This window comes from Pagrus pagrus (genome assembly GCF_965226575.1).
Source record: "Pagrus pagrus genome assembly, chromosome: 7".
Classification (NCBI taxonomy): Eukaryota; Metazoa; Chordata; class Actinopteri; order Spariformes; family Sparidae; genus Pagrus; species Pagrus pagrus.
In genome coordinates this window covers 7,928,370-7,943,918 of record NC_140191.1, presented here as the reverse complement: position 1 = coordinate 7,943,918, position 15,549 = coordinate 7,928,370, and positions in this window count along the sequence as shown.

The window sequence follows — 15,549 nt, the reverse complement described above, 5'->3', positions numbered from 1 at the left end:
CTATCAGTATTTATGTAAGGTTTATTAATAATAACATACTGTGTCTGGCATGTTCAAATGCCTGTTTCCTAATAATGACCATGCTGCAGGTGTCATTTTGATGTTGCATAACAACATGTTTTAGATGTATGGAAATTGTTGCATTCTGTCACTGTCTGTGGCAGATACTGGGGCTGTTGGTGTTTTTTCGTGTTGCGTGTTTTTCTTGTGTTGCAGAGGTGCATGGAGAAGCTGAGCGGAGCTGGCCACCAGAGCAGCTGAGACCCACACACCTGCAGCAGGTTGGAGAATCAGCGCCTGCTCATGAGCCCTGCTCTCGGCGTTACCCGCTGCCAGATGATTTCGTCTCCCGACGTGCTGCTACCGGCATCCCGACCACCTGTGTTCTTGCCACGGCCACCCAGCTCCCTGCACCTCTCCAGCCCGCTCGCCTGCTCTGTGTTTCCCGGAGGATTAAGCCCTCACCCTCGTGCACTCGGCCCCGGACTCTCCATCACCTGCATCTGTCCTTGCCTCATCAATAAAGCACCTTATACCCCACTCCCTGCTGCCGCCTCCGCTTCTGGGTTCTCCCACCTAAGGCTCAGCCTAACAGAAATGTCTCTTTTGTGAGTCAGCATTTCTGCTACGCATGCAAAAATATGGTCTCACTAACACGGGGCTATGACAAGCACTCAACCCTCCCTGTGTCTCAAAAGTCAACTTGATGACAGCATGAGTGTTGAGTAGTTTCAAGCATGGGTCAAGCTTACGATCTTCACAGCCCTGTGCTCACAGGACCACATTTGTGTTTGCAGAGTAGAAAGGCTCCTTCATGAGGATGGTTTTCCACTTGCTGATAGTGTCCTGTGTGCTTGTGTTATGTGCACAAGCCTGGTTTTTATGTGCACCAGTTTTCAGTCTAATTTAACTCAATAATCTAGTGGGGTGGAGTGCAAAAAATCTCTCTTTTTTGATTACAACATGGGTTTCGTCTGTCAATTTAAAAGCTAAATATAGTGACTTTAATATCTAAATAAACCAATCAAGGACAAAATATTATAATTTGTGAATCAGTGTTCTGCATACAGTTAGACCTCTCAGGGTGTAAGGAAAATATACAGGTATAAAATGTGATACATACACTGAACATCTATTTCACTGATGTTGGATCGTCCAGCTCCTAGAGGATTTTCTGCCTTGCAGAAAAAAGAACCAATGACTTTAGAAGCTGTGATGTTTAAAACATGTCCAGTCCCAATTAAAGTCTCTTGGTCTCCATCAGCTCTGTACCAGGTGTAGGTTTTCACTGCCGGGTTGGCAGAACTGCTGCATGTCAGAGTAACACTGCTGTTCTCTGGTACTGGACCAGAGGGACCGACTGACACTGTGGTGTGTTTGGGTGAATCTGAAAAAGAAATGATTAAATCAGGAAAAAAGAAAATTATTGTCAGTGAACACAGTTCAATATGAAAGTTTCATGTCAAGTATTTCCAGCCCAAAATATTTGTACTTAACTAGATTATCTCATAATATACCTGTACGATTAAATGGCACAAATACATACTGGACTCACTTGACCATACATTTGTTCAAGAAAAAACTTTTTACTGCATCTCAATTAGGACACACATCCTTAATTTGGAATCCATAAAGTTTTCACACATGCGATTTTAATTAATTTTTTTTGTGGCGGACACAATGGACAAGCCGAGTATTCAGCTCTGGTAACATGCATATGATGTTGTCATGACTGTTGTGACTGTACATCAGTGAGCTAGACAGCCTTTTTTAGCCGCTGTTGAGGATGTTCACGACTGTCCTGATTCACTGTTGTCCTGATCACAGAAAGTCTCCACAGACAACCTATTGTCACACTTTTTTTTAATCATCAAGAGTTGCAATAAAATCATATACCGCCCTTCATTATTTATGGGTTTAACGTCATATTGTAATGAACATGAACCAGATTATGTCACAGTTTCTCTTTTGAAGTTGTAATGTCACCATGACACCGCTGTGTAACTGGTAACCACAACTTGCAAATACCTGTATAAGTACACGATGGTAACTAATATTTGCTTTTGGTCATTAGTTATTAATGGGTTAACTAGGAAAGCCACCATTATATAAGAGTGCCATTAGTTGTAAATCAGTGCACTGTATACAGTGAGACCCATCAGGGTATATAGAACATATACATTTGAAATTTGATACATACACTGTACATCTATTTGGGTGGTGTTGGATTTTCCAACTCCACAATCGTTCTCAGCCTTGCAGAAAAAAGGACCGCTGACTTCAGAAGCTGCAATGTTTAAAACATTTCCGGTCCCCATGACGACCTCCTGACCTCCGTCAGCTCTGTACCAGGTGTAGCTGCTTACTGCCGGGTTGGCAGAACTAGTAAGACTGGTGCTTTCTGGTACTGGACCAGAGGGACTGACTGACACTGTGGTGATTTTTGGTGGATCTGAAGAATTACACATTTTTTGTATTATTTATGTGTAATGTTATCACATATTAGAAATTAAATAAATGAAGTTTATGCCCCATTTTCTTTTTCTGAAGTCTGATTGATGACCCCATGTTGTAAAAATGCTTCCCAGGTTAAAATGGTCTCATTTTGTCTTTTGCGATGTGGATCCTACCCACTCCACTTTGATTACTCAACAAAAGAAAGGATCAATGAAAGGGACAGAACACAGTTATGTTATGTCTTTCTCAGATAGACTTAGTTTATCCTGCCAACAAGCTTTCTTGCTGTTTCTGAACTTCCACCCACCTCTTAGACTGTAACAAATCCTATACAAATTGATTTGCTTATATATAATGTTGGCATTAAAAATATTGCGTAAAATGGTTTAAATACTAAGCTTAAATCTCCCAGATGTGGTCAGTAAATCATATGAAGGTAAATCTTCTCCGCTACATTTTCTGGGGAATATTGTCCTCTAATGTAAGTGACGGAGGACTGCCAGGACCAGAGTGCTTTCAAAAAACCTCTTGTCTGACCAACAGTCCAAAACCCAGACTTTCAGTTTACAATGTTATACAAGAGAGAAAAGCAGCAAATCCTCATATTTTGAAAACAGGGAACAGTGATTTTTTACAATTTGTCTGAAAACACTTATCAAACACCAGTGATTAATGACTTATCAAAATTGGTGCTAATTATTTTACTGTCTATCAACTTAAGCATTGTTGGAATAATTGTTTCATTCCTGATTCAGACAAAGTCATGAAAACTAAGAGACAAGAGATCAGTTTATAATTATGATGAATTTCAGCAGAGGACAAATTAACTCACATGAAATATCAGCTGTCACACTTGTGCTCACAGATGACTCAGGGCTGCCATTTTAACTGACAACTGTACATGACAATAAAGTAAAGAAGCATCCTTTTAATTTATCAGCATCTGCCAATACTGCTTCCATCAATTAGTGATTGGTGATCAGCCCCAAAAGTCATGATCAGAGAACCTTTATCACCTAATGTAATAATGGACTGTTTAATTCACTGTTTCAGTCCTGATTCAAACTAAGTTAAAGAAGCTAAGAGACAAGAGACCAATTTTAATGTGTATGATGAATACAGAGAACAAACTCACATGAAATATCAGCTGTCAAACTTGTGCTAACAGACTGAGAGCTGCCATCTTGTTTGTTGTAGACTGCAGTACAGGAGATAATTCCATGATGAAGGTGAGAAGCAGTGAAGGTCAGAACAGAGGTCTTGACTTTAGTTCTGTCCTGATTCTCCTGCACTGACTCCTGAATGTGACCCAGGCTGGAGGACCATGTCAGAGCTGGAGGATGAGACAGACAGGGAGCTGGAGCAGAGCACTTCAAACTAAATGAGGTTCCCTCCTCCACCTTCAGTGTGGACGGAGTCAGAGTCGGTGTGGGTGGAACATCTGGTGGGAAAGTACATTTGGACCAGTCAGTAAATAAACAGTAATCATTACTCTTCATCTTTATACAATTTACAAAATACAATAAAAGCAAAACAAGGTCAAAGTAGTTCTAAGGGAGCTATTGACTGAAGTATAAGAAGATGGACTTTAAAACCTACCTTTGACTGAAACATCCAACTTTCTTTGTTTAAAATCATGATTCAGGCCATTGTCGCATTCAAGTCTGAAAAAGTACTTATTGTTGTTCTCAGGTCTCATGTTGTTCAGGGTTGTGGTGCAGTCTCTGTTTGTTAAGTTTCCTGTCAAATGTCCTGTAGTTTGTGGATTCCTGCTGTCAAACACAACAGTCCCTTCATCATTTTTCCACAGTGCTTTACATGTTTCATCCATGTTTGATTTATGTTTGTCCTCTACATCAAAGAAGCAGGGGATGGTCACACAGGATCCACTCAGAACCTCTATAGTCTGCGGCATGAAGATGTCAAACTGTGCAGGCCCTGAAACACAAGACACAAATCTTTGAATAAGAACGAGTGAATACTGCTTTCCTGTAAAGCTCCTGCTTTGTCCTCACATTTTTGTTTTGTAGATTTGTTTCGACTTGAATTCATCATTATGAAGTAAATGTTGTTGCACAATGTAATGTTATAGAATAATGACACTATCAGTGTTCAGATATGTTTCCTTCAAACATCATTATGCAGTTTTGTCAGTTTTTTTAAATTATTCTTTGAAAAAATTACTTCTGATTAATCACTTATTAAAATTGTTGACAACTCTTTTTTCTGTATTATGTCTGTTTCTGTTGATGGATTATAAAGGATGCTCGGGTTTGATCGACCACTGATTGTTGCCATCGTAGTGTAATCAGTCACACAGGGTTTGCTGGCAGGACCTAATAAAACTATTAAAAACATATTGAACCAAGAGGGAACTGCAAATCCAAACTGAAATTAGCAGCAACAGAGCTAGTTAGCTGTTAGCTGTTAGCAGCCAGTGAGCAGTAGAGTCCTGCTGTGTTAGGGAGCCAGCAGCTAACAGAGCTAATAGCTTCCAGCAGAGTGAAACACACAGTAGAGCTGAGAGTTTCTATTTAAAGGAACATGAGGTGTTAAACAGTGAACTGCAGTTTAGTGTGAAAACACAACACGTTTACAGTAACAGTATTTCAGCTGAGTGCAGTTGGAGGTAGAAGTACTTTGAGTTTAGAGTTACAGATACTTTACATTATTTTACCAAACTTTGTTCAGACATGTAACCAGATACAAGCAGTGAGCAGGTGGTGGAGTAGTGGCTTCAGGGTACAAAGACTGAAACAACTGAGACTGAGACACAGAATGTTTCCCTCATTCTTTGTTACAAAAGTCTTTGTCCTGTTTCTTTTTATTAATTCTGTTTTTTTATTTTGTGTTAAAATATTTATAAACCTATTTCTTTGTCAAGCAAAATAAATATTATTATTTCCTCAACATTTTATTGGTGCTTTTATTATGCCACTAATAACTGACAACTAGAGGTGACGATAAAGGTATTAATGGACTATTAATTTAACATCTTCATCTTAACTGTTTCAGCCCTAATTCAAACCAAGTAAACTAAGTGACAAGAGATTAATTATAATGTGTATGATGATGATAAATTTCACCAGAGAACAAACTCACATGAAATGTCGGCTGTCAAACTTGTGCTAACAGACTGAGAGCTGCCATCTTGTTTGTTGTAGGCTGCAGTACAGGAGATTTCCAGTCCGTGATGAAGATGAGAAGCAGTGAAGGTCAGAACAGAGGTCTTGACTTTAGTTCTGTCCTGATTCTCCTGCAGTGACTCCTGAATGTGACCCAGGCTGGAGGTCCATGTCAGAGCTGGAGGATGAGACGGACAGGGAGCTGGAGCAGAGCACTTCAAACTCACTGAGGTTCCCTCCTCCACCTTCAGGGTGGACGGAGTCAGAGTCGGTGTGGGTGGATCATCTGGTGGGAAAGTACATTTGGACCAGTCAGTAAATAAACAGTAATATTACTCTTCATCTTTATACTATTTACAAAATACAATAAAAGCAAAACAAGGTCAAAGTAGTTCTACAAGGGAGCTATTGACTGAAGTATAAGAAGATGGACTTTAAAACCTACCTTTGACTGAAACGACCAACTCTCTTTGTTTAAAATTATATTTCAGGCCATTGTCGCATTCAAGTCTGAAAAAGTACTTATTGCTGTTCTCAGGTCTCATGTTGTTCAGGGTTGTGGTGCAGTCTCTGTTTTTTAAGTTTCCTGTCAAATGTCCTGTGGTTTGTGGATTCCTGCTGTCAAACACAACAGTGTCTTCATCCTTTTTCCACAGTGCTTTACATGTTTCATCCACGTTTGATTTATGTTTGCTCTCTACGTCAAAGAAGCAGGGGATGGTCACACAGGATCCACTCAGAACCTCTATAGTCTGCGGCATTAGGATGTCAAACTGTGCAGGCCCTGAAACACAAGACACAAATCTTCGAATAAGAACAAGTGAATACTGCTTTCCTGTAAAGCTCCTGCTTTGTCCTCACATTTTTGTTTTGTAGATTTTTTTCGACTTGAATTCATCATTATGAAGTAAATGTTGTTGCACAATGTAATGTTATAGAATAATGACACTATCAGTGTTCAGATATGTTTCCTTCAAACCTCATTATGCAGTTTTGTCAGTTTTTTAAAATTATTCTTTGAAAAAAAAACACTTGATTTATCACTTATTAAAATTGTTGACAACTCTTTTTTCTGTATTATGTCTGTTTCTGTTGATGGATTATAAAGGATGCTCGGGTTTGATCGACCACTGATTGTTGCCATCGTAGTGTAATCAGTCACACAGGGTTTGCTGGCAGGACCTAATAAAACTATTAAAACCTATTGAACCAAGATGGAGCTGCAAATTCAAACTGAAATTAGCAGGAAGAGAGCTAGTTAGCTGTTAGCTGTTAGCAGCCAGTGGGCAGTAGAGTCCTGCTGTGTTAGGGAGCCAGCAGCTAACAGAGCTAATAGCTTCCAGCAGAGTGAAACACACAGTAGAGCTGAGAGTTTCTATTTAAAGGAACATGAAGTGTTAAACAGTGAACTGCAGTTTAGTGTGACAACACAACACGTTTACAGTAACAGTATTTCAGCTGAGTACAGTTGGAGGTAGAAGTACTTTGAGTTTAGAGTTACAGATACTTTACATCATTTTACCAAACTTTGTTCAGACATGTAACCAGATACAAGCAGTGAGCAGGTGGTGGAGTAGTGGCTTCAGGGTACAAAGACTGAAACAACTGAGACTGAGACACAGAATGTTTCCCTCATTCTTTGTTACAAAAGTCTTTGTCCTGTTTCTTTTTTCTGAATTCTGTTTTTTATTTTGTGTTAAATTATTTATATACCTATTTCTTTGTCAAGCAAAATAAATATTATTATTTCCTCAACATTTTATTGGTGCTTTTATTTTGCCACTAATCACTGACAACTATAAGTGACAATAAAGTAAAGAAGCATCCTTTTGATTGATGATCAGCATCGGCCAATAATGCTTCCATCAATTACTGATTGGTGATCAGCCCCAAAAGTCATGATCAGAGCACCTTTATCACCTGATGTATTAATGGACTGTTTAACTCACTGTTTCAGCCCTGATTCAGACTAAATAGAAAAAAAACTAAATGAATTTCACCAGAAATTAACTCACATGAAATATCAGCTGTCACACTTGTGCTAACAGACTGAGAGCTGCCATCTTGTTTGTTGTAGACTGCAGTACAGGAGATTTCCAGTCTGTGATGAAGGCGAGAAGCAGTGAAGGTCAGAACAGAGGTCTTGACTTTAGTTCTGTCCGGATTCTCCTGCAGTGACTCCTGAATGTGACCCAGGCTGGAGGACCATGTCAGAGCTGGAGGATGAGACAGACAGGGAGCTGGAGCAGAGCACTTCAAACTCACTGAGGTTCCCTCCTCCACCTTCAGTGTGGACGGAGTCAGAGTCGGTGTGGGTGGATCATCTGGTGGGAAAGTACATTTGGACCAGTCAGTAAATAAACAGTAATCATTACTCTTCATCTTTATTTTATTTACAAGATACAATAAAAGCAAAACAAGGTCAAAGTAGTTCTACAAGGGAGCTATTGACTGAAGTATAAGAAGATGGACTTTAAAACCTACCTTTGACTGAAACGTCCAACTCTCTTTGTTTGAAATTATATTTCAGGCCATTGTCGCATTCAACTCTGAAAAAGTACTTATTGCTGTTCTCAGGTCTCATGTTGTTCAGGGTTGTGGTGCAGTCTCTGTTTTTTAAGTTTCCTGTCAAATGTCCTGTAGTTTGTGGATTCCTGCTGTCAAACACAACAGTCTCTTCATCCTTTTTCCAGAGTGCTTTACATGTTTCATCCACGTTTGATTTATATCTGTCCTCTACATCAAAGAAGCAGGGGATGGTCACACAGGATCCACTCAGAACCTCTATAGTCTGCGGCATTAGGATGTCAAACTGTGCAGGCCCTGAAACACAAGACACAAATCTTTGAATAAGAACAAGTGAATACTGCTTTCCTGAAAAACTCCTGCTTTGTCCTTACATTTTTTTGTTTTGTACATTGTTTTTGACTTGAACTTCTCATTATGAAGTAAATGTTGATTTCACAATGTAATGATATAGAATAATGACACTATCAGTATTCAGATGTGTTCCCTTCAAACCTCATTTTCAAAGAACAATTTTGTCAATTTTTTAAAATTATTCTTTGAAAAAAATACTTTTGAATAATCACTTATTAAAATCGTTGACAACTCTTTTTTCTGTATTATGTCTGTTTCTGTTGATGGATTATAAAGGATGCTCGGGTTTGATCGACCACTGATTGTTGCCATCGTAGTGTAATCAGTCACACAGGGTTTGCTGGCAGGACCTTATAAACCTATTGAAAAGCTATTGAACCAAGAGGGAACTGCAAATCCAAACTGAAATTAGCAGGAAGAGAGCTAGTTAGCTGTTAGCTGTTAGCAGCCAGTGAGCAGTAGAGTCCTGCTGTGTTAGGGAGCCAGCAGCTAACAGAGCTAATAGCTTCCAGCAGAGTGAAACACACAGTAGAGCTGAGAGTTTCTATTTAAAGGAACATGAAGTGTTAAACAGTGAACTGCAGTTTAGTGTGACAACACAACACGTTTACAGTAGCAGTATTTCAGCTGAGTACAGTTGGAGGTAGAAGTACTTTGAGTTTAGAGTTACAGATACTTTACATTATTTTACCAAACTTTGTTCAGACATATAACCAGATACAAGCAGTGAGCAGGTGGTGGAGCAGTGGCTTCAGGGTACAAAGACTGAAACAACTGAGACTGAGACACAGAATGTTTCCCTCATTCTTTGTTACAAAAGTCTTTGTCCTGTTTTTTTTTCTTAATTCTGTGTTAAAATATTTATATACCTATTTCTTTGTCAGGCAAAATAAATATAATTATTTCCTCAATATTTTATGGGTGCTTTTATTATGCCACTAATAAGTGACAACTAGGTGACAATAACATAAAGAAGCATCCTTTTGATTGATGATCAGCATCGGCCAATGATGCTTCCATCAATTAGTGATTGGTGATCAGCCCCAAAAGTCATGATCAGAGCACCTTTATCACCTGATGTATTAATGGACTGTTTAACTCACTGTTTCAGTCCTGATTCAGACTAAATAGAAAAAAAACGAAATGAATTTCACCAGAAAATTAACTCACATGAAATATCAGCTGTCAAACTTGTGCTAACAGACCGAGAGCTGCCATCTGGTTTGTTGTAGACTGCAGTACAGGAGATTTCCAGTCTGTGATGAAGCCGAGAAGCAGTGAAGGTCAGAACAGAGGTCTTGACTTTAGTTCTGTCCTGATTCTCCTGCAGTGACTCCTGAATGTGACCCAGGCTGGAGGACCATGTCAGAGCTGGAGGATGAGACAGACAGGGAGCTGGAGCAGAGCACTTCAAACTCACTGAGGTTCCCTCCTCCGCCTTCAGTGTGGACGGAGTCAGAGTCGGTGTGGGTGGATCATCTGGTGGGAAAGTACATTTGGACCAGTCAGTAAATAAACTGTAATATTACTCTTCATCTTTATACTATTTACAAAATACAATAAAAGCAAAACAAGGTCAAAGTAGTTCTACAACTATTGACTGAAGTATAAGAAGATGGACTTTAAAACCAACCTTTGACTGAAACGTCCAACTTTCTTTGTAGAAAATTGTATTTCAGGCCATCACAATCAAGTCTGAAAAAGTACTTATTGCTGTTCTCAGGTCTCATGTTGTTCAGGGTTGTGGTGCAGTCTCTGTTTTTTAAGTTTCCTGTCAAATGTCCTGTAGTTTGTGGATTACTGCTGTCAAACACAACAGTCCATTCATCATTTTTCCACAGTGCTTTACATGTTTCATCCACGTTTGATTTATGTGTGTCCGTTACGTCAAAGAAGCAGGGGATGGTCACACAGGATCCACTCAGAACCTCTATAGTCTGCGGCATGAAGATGTCAAACTGTGCAGGCCCTGAAACACAAGACACAAATCTTTGAATAAGAACAAGTGAATACTGCTTTCCTGTAAAGCTCCTGCTTTGTCCTCACATTTTTTTGTTTTGTAGATTTGTTTTCGACTTGAATTCATCATTATGAAGTAAATGTTGTTGCACAATGTAATGTTATAGAATAATGACACTATCAGTGTTCAGATATGTTTCCTTCAAACCTCATTATGCAGTTTTGTCAGTTTTTTAAAATTATTCTTTGAAAAAAATACTTTTGATTAATCACTTATTAAAATTGTTGACAACTCTTTTTTCTGTATTATGTCTGTTTCTGTTGATGGATTATAAAGGATGCTCGGGTTTGATCGACCACTGATTGTTGCCATCGTAGTGTAATCAGTCACACAGGGTTTGCTGGCAGGACCTAATAAACCTATTAAAAACCTATTGAACCAAGAGGGGACTACAAATCCAAACTGAAATTAGCAGGAAGAGAGCTAGTTAGCTGTTAGCTGTTAGCAGCCAGTGAGCAGTAGAGTCCTGCTGTGTTAGGGAGCCAGCAGCTAACAGAGCTAATAGCTTCCAGCAGAGTGAAACACACAGTAGAGCTGAGAGTTTCTATTTAAAGGAACATGAGGTGTTAAACAGTGAACTGCAGCTTAGTGTGACAACACAACACGTTTACAGTTGGAGGTAGAAGTACTTTGAGTTTAGAGTTACAGATACTTTACATTATTTTACCAAACTTTGTTCAGACATGTAACCAGATACAAGCAGTGAGCAGGTGGTGGAGTAGTGGCTTCAGGGTACAAAGACTGAAACAACTGAGACTGAGACACAGAATGTTTCCCTCATTCTTTGTTACAAAAGTCTTTGTCCTGTTTCTTTTTTCTTAATTCTGTGTTAAAATATTTATATACCTATTTCTTTGTCAAGCAAAATAAATATTATTTCCTCATCATTTTAATGGTGCTTTTATTATGCCACTAATAACTGACAACTATACGTGACAATAAAGTAAAGAAGCATCCTTTTGATTGATGATCAGCATCTGCCAATACTGCTTCTGAGTGATTGGTGATCAGCCCCAAAAGTCATGATCAGAGCACCTTTATCACCTGATGTATTAATGGACTGTTTAACTCACTGTTTCAGCCCTGATTCAGACTAAGCAGAAAGTATGAGACAAGGGATAAATTATGTAGGTTAAAATTATGATAATTATGATGTCAGCAGAGAACAAACTCACATGAAATATCAGCTGTCAAACTTGTGCTAACAGACTGAGAGCTGCCATCTTGTTTGTTGTAGACTGCAGTACAGGAGATTTCCAGTCTGTGATGAAGGCGAGAAGCAGTGAAGGTCAGAACAGAGGTCTTGACTTTAGTTCTGTCCTGATTCTCCTGCAGTGACTCCTGAATGTGACCCAGGCTGGAGGTCCATGTCAGAGCTGGAGGATGAGACAGACAGGGAGCTGGAGCAGAGCACTTCAAACTCACTGAGGTTCCCTCCTCCGCCTTCAGTGTGGACGGAGTCAGAGTCGGTGTGGGTGGATCATCTGGTGGGAAAGTACATTTGGACCAGTCAGTAAATAAACAGTAATATTACTCTTCATCTTTATTTTATTTGCAAAATGCAGTAAATGCAACACAAGGTCAAAGCAGTTCTAGAAAGGAGCTTATGAGTGAACTGTTGGTAAATGGACTATAAAACCTACCTGTGACTGAAATGTGCAACTTTTGCTCATTAAGATTATGTCTGAGGCCTTCACATTCCAGTCTCAAGAAATATTCTTTGCTGTGCTCAGGTCTCATGTTGTTCAGGGTTGTGGTGCAGTCTTTTCTTTTTAAGTCTCCTTTCAGTTCTCCTTGAATTGCACTTGATTGTGGATTCCTGCTGTCAAACACAACAGTCTGTTCATCATGTTTCCACAGTGCTTTACATGTTTGATCAACTTTTGAGTAATAGTTGTCTGCTACATCAAAGGAGCAGGGGATGGTCACACAGGATCCACTCAGAACCTCTATAGTCTGTGGAATAATGGCCTCGAATCGTCCACACAGGACACCTGAAACACAAGACACAAATCTTTGAATAGGTTCAAGTGGATACTGCTTTACAGTAATAGAAGAACATTTTTCCATTTGGTTGCTTTGCTCAAATCCCAGCACTATACCTTTAATCATGAAATAATCTAAAATAAATATTCTTTATTTTTACATTGTTTTTTCTTAATGTTTTGATAAAAATAGAAATTTTCACAGAGAAATGCAGCAGATCATTTCTTTATTTCACTCCATCCTCTATTTGCTGCAGCATGTATTACAGATCATGTACTCTGGGGTGAATGTCTGATTAACGTGACATATTTATAGTTTTTATAATCATCGATCCAAATGTGAATGAACCTCAACTCACTTTGCAGCAGACAGCCAATGAGAAGGACAGTCAGAGCTGCAGCCATCTCTGTGTGTCAGGAGAGGCAGAAACTCTGGAGAAGACACATGGAACAATTCACATCTTTAGTACATTTCATCTTTCGTCAGCTCACATTTTTAGAGTTGTGTTTGTAGGCCACTGTTGAGTACAATATTTGCAGATGTTGCAGATTTGTGACCGTTTTCCTTTTTTTGATCAATGTCAATGTAGAAAAGGCTCCAAAGACGACTGTAGAGGATTCTGAGACACTGAAAGTCAACTGACTCCCAAGATCATTTTTTGTATAATTTAAAGGCAGATGACAAAATATAATTAATGTTAAAAGGGTAGAAAGCATTAAGTTAAATAATTGTGTATTTATGAGTTGGAAAATGACTGAAATAATCCAAACTAAACTAAACTAATAATTAAATTATTTTAGGCACTGAGAACTTATTTATCAATCGTAGGGGAAAATAGGGACATATTACTTTTAAATGAATCATTACTCATTTAAAAGAAAAATCTTACACATTTGCCAGACTTTTATTAACTTTTGCGATGTTAATATTTAACAAAGGGTAACTGACTGTTTCAGTGTTTCTACTCACTATTAGGAATTTGAAAAACAAATTATTGTCAGACACTTTGACATTAAACAGGAACACAGGAAGCTATACTGTGTATTGCAGGCAAAATTAATAAACATATTGCATATTTTATTTATGTATTTTCTATGTATTTACAGAGCTATAATTTGTGTAAGTCAAAAGATACACTCAAAAGTGACAATGTCCAAAAATACAATCAAAAATACAACTTAAACATTTTAGTGTTTAATAGAAATGTTCCCACCTTTCACAAAGTTTTCATAGTTTCAATGGTTTTTTTTCCGTTCTACCTTTGAAATTGTTCATTGATCTGAAGTCACATGATTCAATATTTAAGCTTTAGCATGAATGTTCATGAGTTGATGTGTCATATCGAAGTTACGGTGACTTACCTTTTCTTCAGATCTCACAGTACACGATGAAAGATGAACAGAGAAGTGAAGTTCCTTCAGAGTTGTGCTGCTTTTTCAAACATCCTTCAAGAGTTGACTTGAAAATGAGGAAGTCACAGAAGTGCACATGGGTGTGACGGCAAGAAAAACAAGTTTTTAATCAGAAATGTTTATTTATCGTCCCAAATGTGTCTTGATCCTAGTTTTCACTTTACTGATCACAAAAAGCCTTTTGATCTAGATATTCACCTAAAAGTGTTTGTAGCTGTTACGACCCCAGAGGTCGTATATGTTGTCTCTCTGCTTAAATAACCCTGTTGAGTGTGTGTGTGTGTGTGTGTGTGTGATTGGTTGCAGGTGTGTTTAATTGATTGTAGGTTGTCCATGGAGCTGATTGGCTCAAAAGCCCTTTGATCTAGATATTCACCTTAAAGAGTTTGTAGCACTGACCTGATGAGGGGAATTTCTGCAAATGAATTATACGTGACAAAAATGGGTAATTAACCTTTATTGTCACAGTGATTTACACCGTTACTATAAAAACAATAACAATGTTATGTTGTATACTGAAAGCCCACCAATTTACCTGCAGCGTTGCAATGTGTTTCGCCTGGCTGCATATTGAAGTGTCCTTGAGCAAGACACTTAACCTTACACTAACACCCCCCTAACACTTAATTGCTCTTGATGGCTGTTCCATCAGGGCGTGAGCAAATGTGTGAATGGCTGCTTCAGCCTCCGCCATCAGTGTATAAATGTGTGTATGTGTGGGAGAATGTGGCAGATGTTGCGTTTACCATAAGGACATTAATATGCAACGTGAATGACTAAAACATAACTGTTAAAGGGTTACTCCCAACAATTTTATACATCAAAGTGTGTTTACAGGTCTTAGGGAGTACTACTGTACTGTACTGTACTGTACTGCTGTATGTGAATAAAGTAGATAATGTATTTTGTGGCTCAAGAAGAAGCTGCATGTAGTCTGATAAATTGCTTTGAGTGATGTCCATAATGAGTTCAACAGTGTTATAGGAGTGCAATACTAGAACAGTGGACTGATTTTCCAAACCTGGTGCCTACATTACCCACAGTGCAACTGAGCCACTGAGTGACATGAAAATGGCTTGGTAGGGTTCAGGAAAAGATCATGTTTTGTGTTGAAATGATGATGTGAAGATTCAAGGACCTTTATTTTCATGATTACAACAACACACACTTGGTTAAACATGTTAAATGATTGTGGTCATGCTTTAAAAAACTACCAAAACAAGTGCTGTCATTGTTCTTGGGAGGCGAGTCTCTAGTACTGCTAGATGAAGCTCATTGTAGGAAAGAGACACATTAACTTTTTCACCGATTATCTCCCACACGCGTTCCTTTGCGCGACCGTCAGATTCCTTTGCTGCAGCTCATTGAAATGTTTATTCGCTTCCTCTACCAACACTTCTAATTCAAAGGGTCCAATTTCACTTTGCGCTTTCGCTCTCTCAAACTTGCCATGCTGAAAACCATGAAACACGCTAAACCCTCATTTAAATAGGCGTGTCTCCAACACGTTTGTGCCTGTTGTCATTTACGCAATCACTCTTAGTAATTCGCCCGCAAACTGCGGTTCAACCCCACACGCAAATTTCTAGATTGCACAGGCAGATAAGTACAAGCAATTTGGGATCTTAGTAGATCCGGCCCATAGTGTAATCATGCACACAATGATGAA